Source organism: Heterocephalus glaber, unplaced genomic scaffold (assembly GCF_053883595.1).
Source record: "Heterocephalus glaber isolate CG9 unplaced genomic scaffold, H.glaber_assembly_v1.0 deba00000943, whole genome shotgun sequence".
Classification (NCBI taxonomy): Eukaryota; Metazoa; Chordata; class Mammalia; order Rodentia; family Bathyergidae; genus Heterocephalus; species Heterocephalus glaber.
The window spans coordinates 9,862,152-9,880,797 of NW_028258175.1; the positions used below are offsets into that span (position 1 = coordinate 9,862,152).

General features: G+C 39.7%; 1 long non-coding RNA gene and 1 other non-coding gene across 3 annotated transcripts in view; both read left to right on the top strand.

Annotated features, from left to right (window-relative positions):
- LOC110344217 (uncharacterized) overlaps positions 1-18,646 on the top strand; it is a 99,221-nt gene that overhangs the window by 44,263 nt on the left and 36,312 nt on the right. The gene's annotated exons all lie outside the window — the stretch shown is intronic.
- On the top strand, positions 3,208-3,312 carry LOC147828661 (U6 spliceosomal RNA). The gene has a single exon (XR_015450515.1). It is a non-coding gene; the product is annotated as a U6 spliceosomal RNA (small nuclear RNA).

Consider the following 18,646-nt stretch of genomic DNA (forward strand, 5'->3'; position numbering starts at 1 on the left):
AGCTAGTGCAACAGCAAGTGGGTTAAAAAAATAGCAGGAAAGGCCAGTGTGTGATAAGGAGGATAGAAGGAGATGAGGCAGTAGGTGTTCACAGGAGCCCAGAGAGGAAGGACTGAGAGACCCGAGGTCAGCAGTTTCATTCCGTGCCAAGGCCAGTGCCAAGCCATTGGGAGATCTTAAGCACGGGAGTGCCATGAGTTCTTTACTGTGCTACAAAATCAATCTGTGGTGTTTAGGGAATCGATCTTAAGGGGAAAGAATGGAGAGGACAACAAGACAGAAAGCTGGAGATAAATTTGGACTACATTTCTAAGGAAGAGTTTTCACAGCTTACCCAGGGATTGGCTATAGAATGTGAGAGAAGGGAATGAAAGGTTGATCTTAGTTAAGATACACACACACACACACACACACACATATATGGAAATTCACATACAAGAAGAGATTAAACATCAGTGGATATTATATGTGAGAAAAATTGTGTAGTTTGCCAAACCTCTCCACTAGCACATAACATTTGTCATGTATTGATTTACCAAGGCAACCAATATATGTCAAGTAAAGTAGAAATAGGAGAGATCATATCTTGATGTGTCATGGCCCCTCATAGAATTTACACTGTAGAGAAGAAGTACATAAGTACACACACATGCTCAGACACACAGAGAGTATTTTGCTGCATTATTAAAGTAGTTAAAAGAATCTGAAATTCAGACTTAGTACTTGTACATCAAAGCCCATACATACCTTATCTCTTGGTTGGTTGAATTTCCCGGTGTGTAAGGAGAAATCCAGGAGTCAGGACTGTATAGATGATCCTCCTTTCCATTCCACTTAGCCCACCTCATTCTTCACCTGGGTTCCTGTCAATCAACCACGGGCACCTCTGGACTCTTTTTTTTTTTTTTTGTCTTTCTGCCACGTGGCCCATTGGTCTCTGTAGGAGTTTCAGCAAATACTTATGAAACATCTACCATGTGTCCAGGACTGAGATAGTCACTGAAGCAAAAATAATAGCCCTTCCTTTACTCAGGGGGCCTTCAGTCAAGTTGGGAAGCAGAATCATACAGCACCATTTAAATGCAGCATAATTAGTGTCATGATAGCAGCATGGGTCACACCCGAGGATACCTTTAGATGGGAAAAGGCAATGAGAAAAGCTGTCTTAGAGCAAGTGATGGAAGCAAAAAGTGTTTTGTCAGACAAAAGCAGAGAAAGAATTATAAGGCAGACAGAGCAAGCCAAACAAAATCACAGGGGCTCTAGATAGCTTGAAAAATTCTTGGGGCTCTGATGTGCTTGGACCATAAAGTGAAAAGTGAGGTGGATTTGAGGAGGCAGTGTTAGTTTGGCCCCGAGGGAAAGTCTCAAGCCTCTTGCTTCCTCCCTTTTCCCTCTCTCCTTGCCTTTTTCTGAAAGAGAGATGGAGAGATGGAGAGAAGGAGAGGAGAGAGAGAGAGAAAAGAAATCCAGGCTGAAATCTGCAATCTGCATTTAAAAGACTAGGCTTGCTGGTGTTCTCCCCATCTTATATCCTGGGCACTTATTTTATTCTGAACATGGATCTCCTTAGTGTGGGGAATATCTTAGCATTTTCATCTGAAATTCTTTCTGTACCTCCTCTACCCAGTTGTTTCTTGAACTAAAAAGGAAACCTGCCAGGGGGAACATGTCAGGAACTTGACAGCTTCTTCCATCTAGGCATATTTAAAAACATGTGGAAGAGATTGCAAACCGTGGAAGGGCATTTCCCTGTCCCCTGTTCCCTGTTCCCTGTTCTTTCTGCTCCAGGGTCCGCTGCCAAAGTTCTGCTCTCACTGTTAAGAGTTTTGGAGCTTCCTTATGGAGTTAGAGTCATATATTGCAAGCTCTCCTGGATTCGGCCCATCATAGCTTCTACCATGTAGGGAAAAATATACTTAATTCTTCTCCTGATTGCTCTCATTATTTTTTTTTAGACCTCCAAGACACACACACACATGCATACACATTCCCCCGTACTTTTTTTTTTCTGTAGAAAGGCAAACTTTTGCAGGAATTTCTGAGAACAGCACACAATGTAGAATTCTGGTCTACCAAAGCTGGAGCTCTAATCTGAGTGAGAACCCTGCTCGCCCTTGGTCCTACTGCAGAAGTAGTTCATGGGGGATGCCCTGCAGTTACCTATGTTCACATTTGATTTTAATGTCTTTTACTCCATTTTTGAGATGTTGCTCCAAGAATTAAAAAAAATATTGATCCCTTTTTTATTCCATGAAATTTCTAAAGATATATCCTTTTCATGACCAATAAGAATTTTTAAAATTCCACAGTAGAAAACTTTATAAAATACTGGAGGAAGAAAGAAGAGAAGGGAATGGAAGAGAAGGGGAGGAGAGGGGGAGGAGAGGCAGAGAGGAGAAGAGAAGAGAAAGAGAAGGAGGAGGGAGAGGAAGAGGAGAGAATGAGACTAAGGGAAAAGATAATATACAAATGTACCCTTCACAGGATTACATAGGGTTGCAAGAAAACTCGGTTCTTATTTTATTTATTTATTTTTTTGGTATCGGGGATCGAACTCAGGACCTTGCGCTTGCAAGGCAGGTGCCGGAACCACTGAGCTAAATCCCCAGCCCAAAAACTAGGTTTTTTTAATTCGGCTTTGAGTTGTTTGGAAACTTAACAAAAAATACACACTTTCAAATCAACATTCTCTTCGCAAAACCAAAGATTGCTCCCTAGAGGAACCAGTTTCTCTCTTGCTTTGATCCAAAGGGATGTTTTTGTAGCTCTAGATTCTGGGCCAGTCTTGGTCACCATTATTAGACTACCCCAATCCCTGGACTGATTGCTGCTTCAGGTCCTGCATTTGACCCAGAAGCTTTTCAATAAGATGAGATCCCACTTGTTGATTCTTTGTGCTCTGGATATCAGAAGCCTAGACCCGGTGGCCTTTATATGTCCTAGGTTGCACAGGCATTGGTAACCCATTGCGGGTTTTGATCGATCTCATCAAAAAAAAACTTGAGTTGTCTGTCACAGTGTTTCAGGTAACTATAGTTATGAAATAGTGCAGGAAATACCATAATGATGTGCATTTATACATTTTGCTTTTTGACCTATTTCTTTATTAATATGGTTCATCTGCTCCTAACTATTTATATCTATGCAACTGCTCTTCTGTTAGTATATCTGAGTGCTTAGGTTGGCAAAAAAATGTATATTATTGTGCTCACTTAGACAGCACACATACCAAAATGAAATGATACGGACAGGATTAGCATAACCCCTGTGTAAGGTAGCATGCATATTTGCAAAGTATTCCATATTTTTGAAATAAGCCAGACTCAGACAATTATCCATATTTTTTTTCATATGAAGAATTTAAGAAAAAAAAATGTGTGTATTCCAGATATCTTATTGCTGGGACAAATTATCCAACACTCACAACTTACAAGGAAGAAAGGTTTATTTGGTTCATAGTTTGGGGATTCAGTCCATAGTTGCTTGCTCCAAAGCAGAAACAGGATGGCAGAAGGCTATCACTTAACAAAGCTGCTTAGTTTATGGCAGCTTGGAAGCAGATCAGGGGAACAGGCCAGAGAGGAAGGAGCAAGGAGCCACATAGAGCCTTCATGACCCACCCAGACTTACCCAGACCTATGTTTTACTACTCTTCTACATGGCTCCTAAGCCAACTGAGTTGGCAATTAAGCTTAACCATCATAACATGGAAGTAGAAGGGAAACTATTAGACCAAAGCAAGGGTTCAAGAGAAGGAAAGCTAAGGGGAAGGTAATGGGGAAAATGCATAGTATCAAAGTACATTATATGCATTTATGAAAATGTAACAGTGTAACCCAATGTTTGGTATATTTAAAAGCACTAATGAAAAAATACATGGTCAAAATATATTCACAAAAATAAAAGTTTATATTATTATAGACTATTTTATTGTATAAAGTGGACTTTGAAATGTTTGGTTGTGTTTTTATATTCCTTGAGTAAATCCCCTTTTAAAAATAAAAACTCTCTTAAAGAATTTTAAAAATTATTTTGTCCAGAATTACATTTTTGGGATTTTGTTCTTTCTGTATTTGAGACGGAAGGGATTGTGATCTTTCAAGATTTCAACACAGGAATTATGCAGTTCGGGATTATGTCCCAATCCTATGCTGAGCAAGATGCCAGGCCCACTGACCTACCCTTCGTGATTCTGATGTTCCTGTGGGTAACATTTTGTATTGGTTTTCTCTTATTTATGTGATAATTTATCATAAACTTAGAGGGTTAACAACACTAATTGATAATTTTCACAGCTCTGTAGGTTTAGAAGCCCTACATTAGTTTACTGGGGTAAAATTAAACTTTCAGTAGGGCCCTCTTCTGGAAGAATCCATTTCCTTGCCTTTTTAGGGTCCTGGAAGCAACTCAGCGTCCTTGGCTGGTGGCCTAGCAATGCTCCTACCTGTTTGCCTTGTCACATCCCCTTCTCTAACTCTCAGGCCTTCCATTATCTGAGGGAAGTTTCCCACATCAAGGTCCTTAAATCAGCCACACCTGCAAAGTCCCTTTTGCCATGTAAGGTGACATCCTCACAGGTATTGGCATTTGGATGTGGACATCTTTGGGAGGCCATTACTTAGCCTGTATCACTAGCTCATTTGTTTTTTTTTTTTTTTTTTGTATTAAATTCTTTTATTGGTACATTGTAGGTATACAACACAATTACATTTCTCATTGGGAATTGTACCTTTACATAATGCATCTTGGTTCTTATTTTTTCCCCATTCCTAGCCCTCCCTTCACGCCCTCCACCCTTCCCTATTTACAAAGATTTTATTTCCATTTTTTCCATTTCTCATCATTTTTCCTTTCCCTTCTTTCCTTTCCCCTGCCCCTCCCACTACCCCTACCCCTTTGGACCTTTTTTTCCTATTTTTTGTTATCGATTATTCATTCTAATCATAGGTACATTTTAGGTACACAGTATAATGACATTCATCATTGGAAATTTGCACCTTTACATAGTCTCTCTTGGTTCTTATTTTTCACCCTTGCCCAGCCCTCCCTTCAACCCCTCCAGTCCTCCCTATTTACAAAGATTTTGTTCCTATTTTTCCATTTTCTCATATTAATCCCATTCCCTTCTAGCCTTTCCCCTAGCCCCCCCACTTCCTTCCCCTTTGCCCCTTTTCTTCCTATTTCACATTACCTATTATACATTTTGTCCTTATTTACACTTTCAGTTTCTCACACCAGAGAAACTATTCGGTATTTACACATGTGTGTCCTATTTATTTCACTTAGGAGTATGGCCTCAATGTGCATCCACTTAGCTATAAGATAATAGCTATAGCTATTATCCCATTTCTCATTTTTTATGGCTGAGTAGTACTCCATTTTATTAAAAAAAACCCCACATTTTCTTTATCCAGTCTCCTGTTGATGGGCATGTGGGCTGTTTCCAAGTTTTAGCTATTACAAACTGTGCTGCTATGAACATGGGTGCACATATATCACTGTGGTATGATTCTTTTAATTCTTTGAGGAAGATCTCCAGCAGTGGAATAGCGGGGTCAAATGGGACTTCCAGTCCTAGTACTTTGAGGTATCTCCACACTGATTTCCACAGCGGTTGCCCCAGTCTACACTCCCACCAGCAGTGGAGCAGGGTTCCTCTTTCCCCACAGCCCCGCCAGCATTTGTTATTGGTTGATTTCATGATAGTGAGCTCACTTGGTTTTGCTGGTGCTTATACTAGGGTCTCAGAATTTGTAACTGTGATTTCTTTGTAAAACCCAATGAACTGGCTCTAGATGATGCCAATGAAATACTTGCTAAAATTATTCTATATATCACTGGACAATAGAGGACCATCTGCATCACCTGTCACTGAGAACTCTCCATTAGTGAAACTGTATTCTTTTCAAAGCATAGGCCAGTGCAGTTATGGTGAACCTTTTAGAGCTTTCAATGATACAAACAGCCTGCTGCAGCATGCATGCCGTAGGTTCACCATCACTGGAATAGTGTCTATTAAGACAAGATGGCTTAGGGGCCAGATTGATCTTATTTGCATCCTGTTTTTAGCATTTGAAAGCTATGTTACTTAATCTCCCTGTGCTTCAGTTTCCTCACTTGAAAAATGGGTTCTCACAGTTATCAACCAGCAGTTAGGACCAGACCAGACCCACGTGCTTGGCTCTTCTGACTCCTGGGCCTGTGCTTTTCTTGGTCTGTTTCTCTTTTGAGCCTCAATTCCACCAAGCCAAAAAAATTGTTAGGTATTTAGGACTCTCCATTCTTTTTCTCAAGCAGTTGTAGCCAAGTTCTGGGGCTTATCAAGTGACGCTGTGCTGAGGGAGATGGTGTTTTGTTTTTTCTATTATTGACAGTCTGTGCCAGCTCCTCCTGGAAATTGCTTTATGCTAGCTGGTTAAAGCAGGGCCACTGCAGACTCAGTCACTTTTAGCGCTGTATAGTAAATATGCTTTCTTGAGCATAGGGAATATTTATTGCTCTTAGATCTCAGGGAACAGGGAGGGGGAAGGACGCCTGAAGTACTCACTACTGTGTCAAAATAACTGCACCTTGCTGGTCACCCAGACCCTTGAGACTCTTGATGCAGCTACCCCAGGACAATTTCCATCTCTGTTTATCATCTGCTATCCCTAGATGACATGGGAGAGGGCATTCTAGCGCATTGCCATTTAAAAAATATTATTTTTGATAGATGAGTCGAAACTGTATATATCTATGGTATACAATGTGATATTTGGATAGATGTATACAATATGGCAAGATTAAATCAAGCTAATTAACATACAGATCACCTTGCATGCTTTGTGTGTGTGTGGGGGGGGTAGAGGGACGTTAGTGGGGACTGAACCCAGGGCTTTTTATCGAGGTACATTCTCACCCCTTTTTAAAAGAATTTTGAAGCAGGGTCTTGCTAAATGTCCAAGTTGCCCAGGGTAGGCTCAAGCTTGTGATTCTCCTGCTTCAGGCTCCCACAGTACTGGAGTCATAGTCACTTACCACCATTCCTGGCTGAGATGTGTTCTTCCTGTCGTGCCATGCTGTACATCCTCCGCAGTAAAGCATGTCTGCCTTCCACCCCAGTTGCTGTGGAAACTTTCTTTTATAGGCAGACCCAACTAAGAGGCTAAGAATTATGGAAGGGAACCATCAGCATTAGACTTCCTGATACCACTATTCCTTTGCTACAGAAGGAGTGATATGCATGCCCAGCCCCTGTGCACCATTCCTTAGCAGCAGAAACTCAGAAGGCATTGTAGACAGAATAAAAGACTTATGTTTAATTGCTTGAGGGGTGGTCAGAGACAACTTTCTGTTCAGCTTTGTCAAACTAATTAGTTGGAAAAGAATATGCTCAGCCCATGAACAAGAGTCTTTTTTTCTAAAAGTAATTAGGAACGACCCCAGTCTTTTACGTTTAAACATGTGCCCCACTACACACCTGGAAAGACACCAAACTTGGGACTGAACAACTGCTTTTGCTAATCCTCAAACCTTTGCAATTAAAGACTCATCTTTCTTTCTGCAAAGCTTCTCTTCTTTGCATATTCCTAAGCATTTGTTTTCAAATATTTAGTAGTGGCAGTGTCAGGCTGGAGCCCCATCCACTGTCTTGTTTCTGCCATGGCCTCCTTATCTTCCCTCGATCTCACATCTCACATGCTGTTTCCTAGTTGACGGTTTATGGGTCTCTAATCTCCACCAGTCTGCAAACGTGTGAGACCTGGTGTATGGCCATCGCAATGTCTTCAGCACCTTGTACCGTATCTTGCACATAGACAGGGCTGAGTTAATCATTGCTGAACAAAATGAATGAATGAATGAATAAATGTTTCTCTAGGAGGGGAAGGTAGAAAGCCGGAGGTCATTGCTAGAGTGATGGGATAGGCAAATAACATTGAGAATGAAAACTATCTTCTCCCAAGTTTTCTATAAAATGGAACATAAAATTTGAAGTTGATAGTTCTATCTACACGGATTAAGTAATTAGGACCAATATTTATCAAACGTATATCACACATCCAGTGGTGTGATGTGATACTCCACATGCATGGTGCTCTCTGTTTGGAACTTCAGCTGGGTGTCTCGGCTGACCCCTCCAGTCCTTCCTCAAAACCTTGTCCATCCTACTTTAATTCTGGGATGCTAATCAGTACAGACAGAATGGATTCAACCATTGGGAGGCACTAGTGGAAGTCAGAGGGAGAGAGGAGAGGAAGTCAGGGTATTTGTTCAACTGGTTCCTTCCTTGTCAAGTCACCATGGGTGAGCTGGTTTCATTCCCCTCTTCTACAGACCACAGCTTCTGTTGGCAGAGCTCCCCATATAGCTGCCCGCTCTGGGTTCCAGGAACCACCTTTTCCTCTTCCTTCACAGGCTTAGGGGTCGTTATCAGCTGCCTTCTGTGACTACTCTTGGGACATTCACTATACTTGATGGGTTTCCTTAAGCCCTGTCCACACTCTCCTCATAACAAGTTTCATAATACAGGTCACTGGTAGTTCTATTTTAAAGAAGGGAAAGTTAAGTCTCAAAGAGATGAAGAGACATCCGAAGGTTGCAGAGTTAGTAGGAGCAGACCGAAAGGTAAGATCAAGCTTGAGAATGTAATACACAGAAAAATTAACTGGAAGAATATCTTGTGGGGGCCAGGAGCAGATTCATATTTCAGAATCCACTTCCACAGATGGGCACTCAGAGTTTGGCTCTGAGGGTGGCGGTGGTTCACTGAGAGTTCAGTCCCCATCACAGACACGTGTGGGTGAACAAGTGGCACGGTCTTTGGTTCTTCCAAGTGCCCGATGCAGGCTTGCAGGTGCATGAGGGTGTGATCAAGAGAGTCAAGTGGATTTCACTCTTGGAGATAGCCTATAAATATGTATGCTGCGTATCATGAATCATTTAGTGCTGGATTGGTTGTACTTTTTTTTTTCATTTTTAAGGGACGATTTGACTAACTCAAAGATGCTGGCAAGCACCCCTGAGACCAGAGGAGAGTCAAATGCTTTATGGAAATTAGAAGGAAATAAGAAATTTACTGCCTAACTCTATTCTGCAAACTTTGTCTTAAGTTTGAAAAGACATCAGGGAGAAGAGAAAACTGGTCACAAAACAGGCCAGCTTGATTCAGAGTGAGAAAGACTTTGGAAATCACACAGAGTTTAGAATTTGTTTTCACCATTTATTTCAACTGTGACTTTGAGCAAGTCACCTTGCCTTTTTGGAGCCTTGGTTTCCATGTCAGCAAAGAGATTAATGAGATGTGTGTATAAAATGCCCCAGTGCAGGATAGACTATTTGTGCATGACTGTTGGTCTGCCTCCTTCCTCTCATAGTGCTCTAGACCACGGCCAAATCTGAGTGTCCCTCACACTTACAGCTAGGCCTCTTGGTTGTATAGGAAGCTTGGGTTGGCAGGTGTATCTGTGAGGTTTTGCTTCAGTAACAACACCAGGCCTCTTGTTATTATACCACATAGCTTCTTTTCCACGATACTGAGGATCTTCCCAAACATCTTTGTCATTCCTCTTGACCCCATGCGCAGGTTTTATTTTTTGTTTTGTTAGGTGTCTTTGTTGTCGTTGTTTAAGGTCACACTGTGTAGTTCAGCTGGACTTTAACTCATTGTGTAGCTGACTCTGGCCTCAAACTTGTGATGATCCTCCTGCCTCGGTCTGCTGGGTGCTACAATTACATGTGTGTGCCACATCCAGCCCACCCACAGGTTTATCGTAGAAGCTGGAAAATGTTACCCTGGCTTATATGGTCCTTGGATAAGCATAGAATCTGATCAGAGTCCTCCTGTGAGATTTGGGGATATGGAAATCAAGAAACTCCATTATTTTGGCATTTAGGTCTCCTTTCCCATGGAATAGAGAAATGGAGAAACCCGATCTGGACAAAGGGATTGAAAGTGAAACAGCCATTCAGAGATGAGATGGCTTGAAAGAAGAGATTGGCACACAGCATTCAACAATCCCTGGCTCCAATTAGACCTAAGGTCCAGCCATGCTGTTGTCTTGGCTTCCACGAGTCACCCCAGTGCCCACTTTTCTGAAACTCATTGGATTTCTATCACTTGCAAATAAGAGTCAACACCCAAGTAGCAAATTAATATCAACTTTTCAAAGTTTTTTTAAAGGTTGAAATAATTTTAGACTAATACCAACTCATTTTTATTCCACACTATTTCTGCTTTGATTTTGCTCATTTATGAAACAGGACGTATGATTTTTCTGGAACACTTTTTTTTTTTTTAACAGGGTGTGTATAAATCATCTACACAGGGCCTGGCACGTAGTAGATGCTCACATGGGGCCTTGTAATAATTTTCTCCACGTTCTGTGCCAGGCTAATGGTTACTTATCCATGTTGATGGTCCCTTTCTTGGATGAATGTTTTCCTTCTCTTTCTTCATTACTTATGTGCCTTGAGCTGAGACACTCTGGGTGAAGATAATGGAATTATTCTGGGGACTGTCACATAGTGGGGATAGTTTGGAATCAGGGAGAAGACTCCTTTTTAAGACATTGGATCTCACTCCATCAGACCAAACAGAACCTCTAACAAGATTAGTACTTGAACTTGGTTCACATCCAAAATAACAAACTGCTCTGTTTATCCAAGCCATCCCATCAAATGTTTTAGATAAAGCATTGGCGAGGCTTGTTAGCCAGCAAACTTGACCCCAACAACCATCTTTTCCTGTCTCTTCCACCTAAGCTCCTAATTGTTTTACCACCCTAACCTTCTTCCCACTCCAGCAAATATACATGGCCTGTGAATATCAGACTTCCTCAGACTGTGGGAAAAGGAATTACTTCTAATTTCATGTCAAAGAATATGAGTCATATATTTGATGACAATATTTGGAAATCTTATTATGGACTGTTATTGACCTACCGCTTGATCTCAAGTCTCAGAATCCATATAAATGCTTTTTTTCTCTATCAGCTGGGAAGCTTTCATATTAAGACTTTTTTATTCCTGTGCCCAATACTTATTCTTTCTATAAGTAACTCCTTACATATCAGGAGAATATGCACAGTTGGTATAAGATACCTTCACCTCCTGGCAGTGTGTATACTTCCAAGTACATACATAGTAGGGATTAAAAATATTTGTAGAATGAATGAAATGGATGGTAACTACACTATTAGGTAAAGATGTTAGGAGGTAGAAAATTTATTTTTTAAAATTATAGTTTGCAGATTAACAAAGAGCCTCAGAGAAGTTAATGGCTTGTCCAAAATCACACAGCTATTGCACAGCAGAACTAGAACACAAATCTAGGTCTTTACTTAGTCAATAAACATCTATTGTCATCTGTCATTGGTTCTTTATTTGGTATTTGGTAATAAGTTCAAATAATATTCAGTAAATGCTCTCCATAACATTATAGTCTAAAAGAGAAGTCCAGTAAAATAAAGCAATGATTATAACAATACCAGTAGTTAATACTTATTTACCATTAATTATATGCCCAGAGTTCTGTTAAATATATTTATATATTTATAAATATATTGTTCTTTATATACATATATATAGTCGTCTAATCTTTCCATCAATGTTATGAGATGGATTATACTTCACAAATGGGAAAACTAAGGCATAAATTGGTTATTTTCCCCAAGGTCTCAGTGCAGGCAAGTGGGTAAGATGGCACTGGACCAAGACAGTCAGACTGCAGAGCCCACACGTTTAGACTCACCTCTATAGTGAAGAGAATCATACATAGGATGCCAGGGGATTTGGTGAAACCAAGTGAACTTGACAATGTTCAACTACTTTAACTTTATTTCAAACAGATTGTAAAATACTCTTTTTTCCCCAATATTTGGGAGAGAGAAATATTCTTTTTATCTGTCCTTTAATTATTAAGGGCCCTTTCAAGTTTTAGCAGTGGCTACCATCCTAAAATCTAAGGCGGGATTACTGCTAGATCTCTGTTCCAATTCACGGTCAGATAATCTGTGTTAAGCATTTATTGTGTTCTAGGCATTTTCATTTGACTATGTTTGCTGGATCTTCCAAATAACCCTGAAACATAGATTCTATTATTTTCATTTTATAGATATAGAAACGGAGACACTACATTAATGCACTGAAATAATGGAGTCAGGATTGGAACTGCATTCTCTTTGTTTTTTGCTATAGCTCTTTCCTCCATGAAGCAACTGGAATCTACTGGGATGGTGATGATGGTGATGGTAATGATGGTGAAGTAATGATGATCATGGTACTAGTGGTCATCAAATAATAGCAAACATCAGCTACCTTGCTGTATACCAGACACTGCCATAAGCACTTAAAGGAATAGCTTCACTTACTTTTCAAAGACTTTCTAAAACAAGATTGTGTACTCTCACCATTTTTTCTGAACAGAAAACTGAGGCTAACAGGGATAAGTATACTGGTAGAATTTCATAGCCTAAGTATGACCAGTTTAGGGCATTTTAAATCTCAGATAGAGACATCTGCCTGTTTTGGATTCCAGGCTACATTCCTGGGGGACCATATCCACCTTACCCCTCCTCTACCAAGAAGGAAGAACAAAGAAAACCTTCCCTTGGAGCACAAGGCAAGGATGTCAGCATCCTGTGTCACCATGGCAACTAGCCCCTACTCAGGCTCCTCATAAGGAGCAGAAAAGCAAAAGTCAAATAGATCTTCCGCTGGAACATTCTGTGGGCAAACACTGGGACCAGGGTGTTTGAACCTCTGCGTCCCCACTTAAATAGGGTGAATCACTCCTGCAACTGGAGCTAGGAAGCCGGCCAGGTTCCTAAATAGGTAAGGTTAATGGTGCTCTTGGAGAGCATTTGCGTCACTTTGAAAATTAATCCTTTTTCCTCCAGAATCTGAGTTTATAAACGAGCAGAATTAGAAATTAAAGGGAAGAAACAGATGGGAGTTCCTAGCAAGGGATTTGAGAGCGTTACAGTTAGGCTGACATCATTCATCTTTTAGCAAGATCTTACCCATTTGAAGACTGTCAGGTACCAGGAGAATGTCCATTCCAAGAGATCAGGGGAGTGATAAGCTCTTGGCCACTGTAGCGATAGCGTCAAATGTGCTGCTTCACTCAGAGTGGGGCACTTACTAATTATTTATCAGCTGCTTGATTGCAGGTAAAGCAAAGAATGATTTGGTGGGGGTGGAATGCTTTTGTTTCCAATATTTGATAATTCAAATCGGGATGTTCTGACCAATCTGAGAGAGGTAACAAGCTGAGATTTGAATGACAGGGAGCAGTGAGATAAATGAACACAGAGAAAGAGCATTCCAGGAAAAAATAAGTGAAGGTTCTGAGGTGAGAAGGTGCGTAGCATGGATGAAGAGCAGCTAGAGGCCTTTGTGGCTAAAGAGGAGCTGGGAATAGAGGGGAGGTGAGGGTGGAGAGGTAGGAAGGACCAGCCTCTCAAAAAGAATGAAACTGACTTTTTATTCTGAGTGTTATGTGAAGTGATTGGAGAATTCTAAGGAAAATGGATGGGGTGTGTCATTCACTCTGTGTTCTCCGTGCTTGGCATATAACAGGTGCTCAAAACCTGGATGAATGAGCTGAGATAATCCATATAAAGTGCCTTTTAAACAATGAAGTGTTTCAGAAATGACAATCATCATCATTTGAACGAGAATAAGACACTGCCCCCAGTACCATTCTTTTATATCACAAAGCTATTATAGACTTCGGTGAAATGCAGGCAACAATCTAGAGACACCTGATTTTTACATTCCCACATCTCCATTAAAATAATCTCAAACCACACCAAGATGCCTGATGGCAATAACACTGGACATACTCTAGAAGAAATTTCCATGATGAATGCTATCTTGTCCAACTGAGGCAGAACAGCATGACCAGGAAGGGGACAGCAGATTGTTGATGACCCTGATATCTGAGACATGGATCTCTGATATATAAGAGGTGCCCTTCATTAGCTTATGATTTCTGCAACACCCCCCCCAATTACTTTGTCTTACAATCATTTGGCGAGCATGATGTGATGGCCGGAGTTGTGACGTGATGATGGTGAACGCTGCAAGGGTAGTAATGAACAGTGGAGGTCCATTGCAATCTGGGATGCAAGACGTGAGAGTGAAGTGGGAGGAAAGGGGGCTGGGGTGCCTCTCAGTGGTAAGGCATGCTTAGCATTCTGAGATCCTGGGTTTAATCATCAGCACTGCAGAGAGTGCGGAGAAGAAGGAAGCAGCAAGCTCCGGGTAATGTTTAATTTGTTGCTTCTGACAAAAGAAGAACTTGGGTTGAAGGCACAGATCAGTGATAGAGTTACCTACCTAGCATGTAAGAGGCTGTGGGTTCCATCTGCATGAGGAAAGGAGAAAGAGGAAAGGGGGGGGGAGACAGAGATTAGACATCATGTGCAATTAAAAAATTAAAATAATTTATGAATAAATGTCCACTGGAACAAAGATCCAAAGAGAGTCAAAGTTCCCTTTCCCTACACTCAGTACATAGCTACCAGGCTTCAGAAATCTGGGCAGCAGCAGAGCACATTAGTCAGCCAGACATCCAAAGGTCTGAGAGATGGAGATCCAACAGGACCCAGGTAAATAATCAGAGACACCAGAAAAACTCTCCCGACCTATCAGCAACATCAAGCCTGCGTAACCCTTTCTTCATTTTTGAGCAAAATAAAGTCAATTAAAAACAGCTAAGAGATAGGAAACAACTTCTAATCATAAATGATATGGAGCATTACACTCAAAATGCATAGAAAGAACACACATTCTTTAAATATTTGCCATGAGGTTAAGGAAACTCTAAAAAGTATCTGGTATGTTGGCAATAAAATTCAGTTAAATATACTGAGATACATCCATATGGTAGAATGTTATGTAGCCGTTAAAACTTTTTGAAAGACTAAATAATGATATGGAAAAATGTTTATGGTAGAATGCAGTATTTTAAAAGGGGATTTAAAATACAATGTGTATCAGAGAATCTCAATCTGTGCATGAATATTCATAGCAGCTTTATTCTTATTAGCAAAACATGAAATCAATTCATACTTTCTTCAGTGGGTAGACGGTTATGCTCTTTACTTTATGCCCATATTTGGTTTTTCTTAATGTTTATTTATTTATTGGTACCGAGGATCGAACTCGTTTGCAAGGCAGGCAGCAGAGCAAGCGCTGGAACCACTGAGCTAAATCCCCAGCCCTTTTCTTAGTGTTTGTACTCTAATCATAGATCTCTTTTCTATGGTTAAGGGTGGTACATAACTGGTTTGTAGGGTTTGTCAGTATCCACCTTTTCTTTGATGCTATTAGTGTTGTTGATTTTATTGGTACTGCCAAGGTGGCCCAGTCGCTGTTACTGATTGGTTTTCTCTGTATGCCAATATCTGGATTGTCTGTGTGTCATTAACAATACTGTGGCTCATTCCTGGAGAACTGGGTGTGGGAGCAAACACAAAGCAACCTCCTCTCCCTGATGAATGGGGGTGGTTGGATCTTGGAACAGAGGCACAGGCCTAGTTAGCCTCTTTTCTGAAATCACTGAAAAGCAGACACGAACTAGAAAGGTCTCCATACTAGCAACAAAGGCTTCCACTATAAGCAACCCACAAACCTCACCACAAAACAAAACAAATAAGCAGAAAACAATAGAAACCTGAGAAGACAAGCAACAAAATGTCTCCCCAACTCCCAACTCCGTCAAAGCTGATCCATGGGGCATCAAGGAGGAAGAAATCAGAAGCCACACAACCTAATTATTCAAAATGATAACAGAGGAGATTAAAAAAAAAAACTAGATCCATAAGGTGCTGGGCAAGATCAAAGAAAATATAACAAAAATAGATAATGGACCTAATGAGCAAAATGATCAGTGAGTTTATAGAAGACGGTAATAAAACACTAGGTGAGCTAAACAAAATGATACAAAACCAGTGCAGCAAAGAACTCTATGAAAAGCTACCCCCAAAGTTCAGGAAATTAAAAATTCTATTGAAATTATGGGCAACTGAAGTGACCAGTGCGAGGGCGGAGTGTCAGAACCAGAAGACAGGGCTGCTGTTGGTCACCAGTTACTCAGAGGTAGGTACCTGACGAACAACAGGAGAACATGACAAATGGTCCGCTTCTACACTGCGTAGATCTCAGAGACGTGTTTAGTAAAATGAGTCACTCGCACGAGGTTACATGCTAGGAGATACCATTTACAAACTATGTTTTACACAATTACGTATTGGCAAATGATAATTGTATATATTTATAGGATTGCAAAGTAATGCCACTAGATTTTGACTATTGTGGGGACATGGGCCAGAGGCATCCATGAGGTAGATATGCAGAGGTGAGGGACTTCTGAAGCCACATGCCCCAAATGTCCCAGAATGGATGGCTAGAGATTAAAAGATAGCCTCCAGGGCCACAAGTCCAAGTAGGATCAAAATACATTGCCTCAGGAATGAACGCTCTGGACTTTGTCCTCCTCGTACTGCACCTTATTACTTAGATTGGCTCTAAGGTCAGTCGTGTAATAGACCACGCTGACCTTACCCTGCCTTTCTCTTCTCCTCTCCCTTATTCTTCCTTTGATCTTTACCCTTGCTTCCTGGTTTTATCAATGAAAAGCCACAGAAGCTTCACTTGGGGCTGTCTTTATGAGACTCTCTCACACTGAGAGGTCTCAGCTAAGGGCAGTCCCTCCAGGCCTTCTTGGAGTTTGACTCTTAGTAATCTTTCATCTTTGCACTGTGCCAGAGTCATGAACTGCAACAGAAAACAATAGGGATGATTAAACTAGCATATCCAGTACCTCAAATATTTAACACTTTTTTTGTGATAACATCTGAAATTTGCTTGATTTTGAAATGTACTGTAGTCAAATATTAACTATTTCATGATATGCAGTATATCTGAAAAAATTCAGACTATTCATTCTGTCTAACTGAGGCTTTATACCTTATGACAATTAAACCATAAAAATATAGAGAAGAACTTAGTGGTTGCCAAAGCATCCGGATGGCATGGAGAGTTGAGAACACAATGTGGTGACATGAGGGGAGGTGCTTTTGGTGATGTGTGATGTCACAGTTCTGGGTTTGGATTGTGGTCCTGGTTCCATGAATTTATACATGGGATAAAATTGCACAGAACTACACATGCAAAAATAAATATATTAAATAATAGTGAAAACTGAATAAGATCTGCATGCTAGAAAACAATATTTTAGTGGTATCGGTTTCCTAGTTTTGATATTGTACTGAGATTACATAAGGTAGCATCACTGAGGATGCTGAAGTGTGCAAGGGATTTTCCACAATTTTTGTAACTTCTACTCAGACTATAATTACTTCAAAATAAAACAAGGCAAACAGTATATAGCAGAAAGTCCCAATTTTGTTAAATGAAACCACAAATTATGACTAAAAGAGAATATTTCATTATATTTAAAGCAATTGTTGTCCAGTTAATTAGATAAAGGTCATTTTTACATCCTCTATGTACTTGTCTATATTTTCTGTAATAAACATATATGACTTTTAGACTCTAAAAGCAAGTTATAAATTCTGATTGAAAGAAAATATTTGATGAATGAAAATAAATATTCATAAAATATACAATGATATTATGAAAAATGATTGAGTTAACATTTTTAAAAGGCAGAGAAGACAATGTTCTGATATTATAGAGAAACATGACCAGGAAATGCAAAATGTTAGAGCCAAATTAAATCATATGCTGGAAATACTGCAGAGTATTATAGAAATTAAACTAATGGTTTATAGGACAAATCCACAAACCTTGCCTAGAATATGGAGCCAAACAGCAAAGACATGAAGTAATAAGAAATAATAACAGAAGATACAGAGCCAAATATAGACACTCAGCATACCACTACCTGGGGAGGAGGTGGGGGTAAGAGCACATAAAAATTATGATGTGTCATGTACATGTACCAACTACTAACAAAGAATGTAGTTTTTATGTATTGCAAACATATACTGATAATCCTAGAAACTAGGACTAAAACAATAATCAGAGAAATTGGCAAAATATCTTTTAGATTTATGGACTACCTGAATTTGTAATTTGTATAGATAAACAGTGTCACTAATTAGAAATAATCTCAAAAAGTTTTATAATTTTAAGGACAAATTTAAAAAATTTCTACCTGCAGCCATATATAAAATAGAATGAAACAACTGAAAGAACAGAGTTTACCTAGAAAGATTTGAACATCAACCTGACCTCAAGCTTTTCTTGTGTAACATCAAGTTTTGAAGAAAGATCAAGTGCCAATAATATTCATCAAACTTGAAGTTGTTATTAGCATGTGAGGAAGGATAAAAAGTGATTTTAATAACCAACAATAAGATATGGTAAAATCAACATTTGCCACTTCTAAACTTGGTGCAACTAAATTAAAATACAAATACCTCAATACAATTTTGTAATAATCTAAAGAAAATGGCCAATATCAAATAAAGAGATTTTCCATTCCTATTAATGATAAGATAAAGAAGTATTCTATTAGTGGATATACTAGTCAATCTAATGGATCATGAGGAAAAAAGTAATGAGGAAAACCGTCTTGAAGATATGATTGACTACTTAGAAAAGCAATGAGCTAGAAAAAAATAAGACTAAT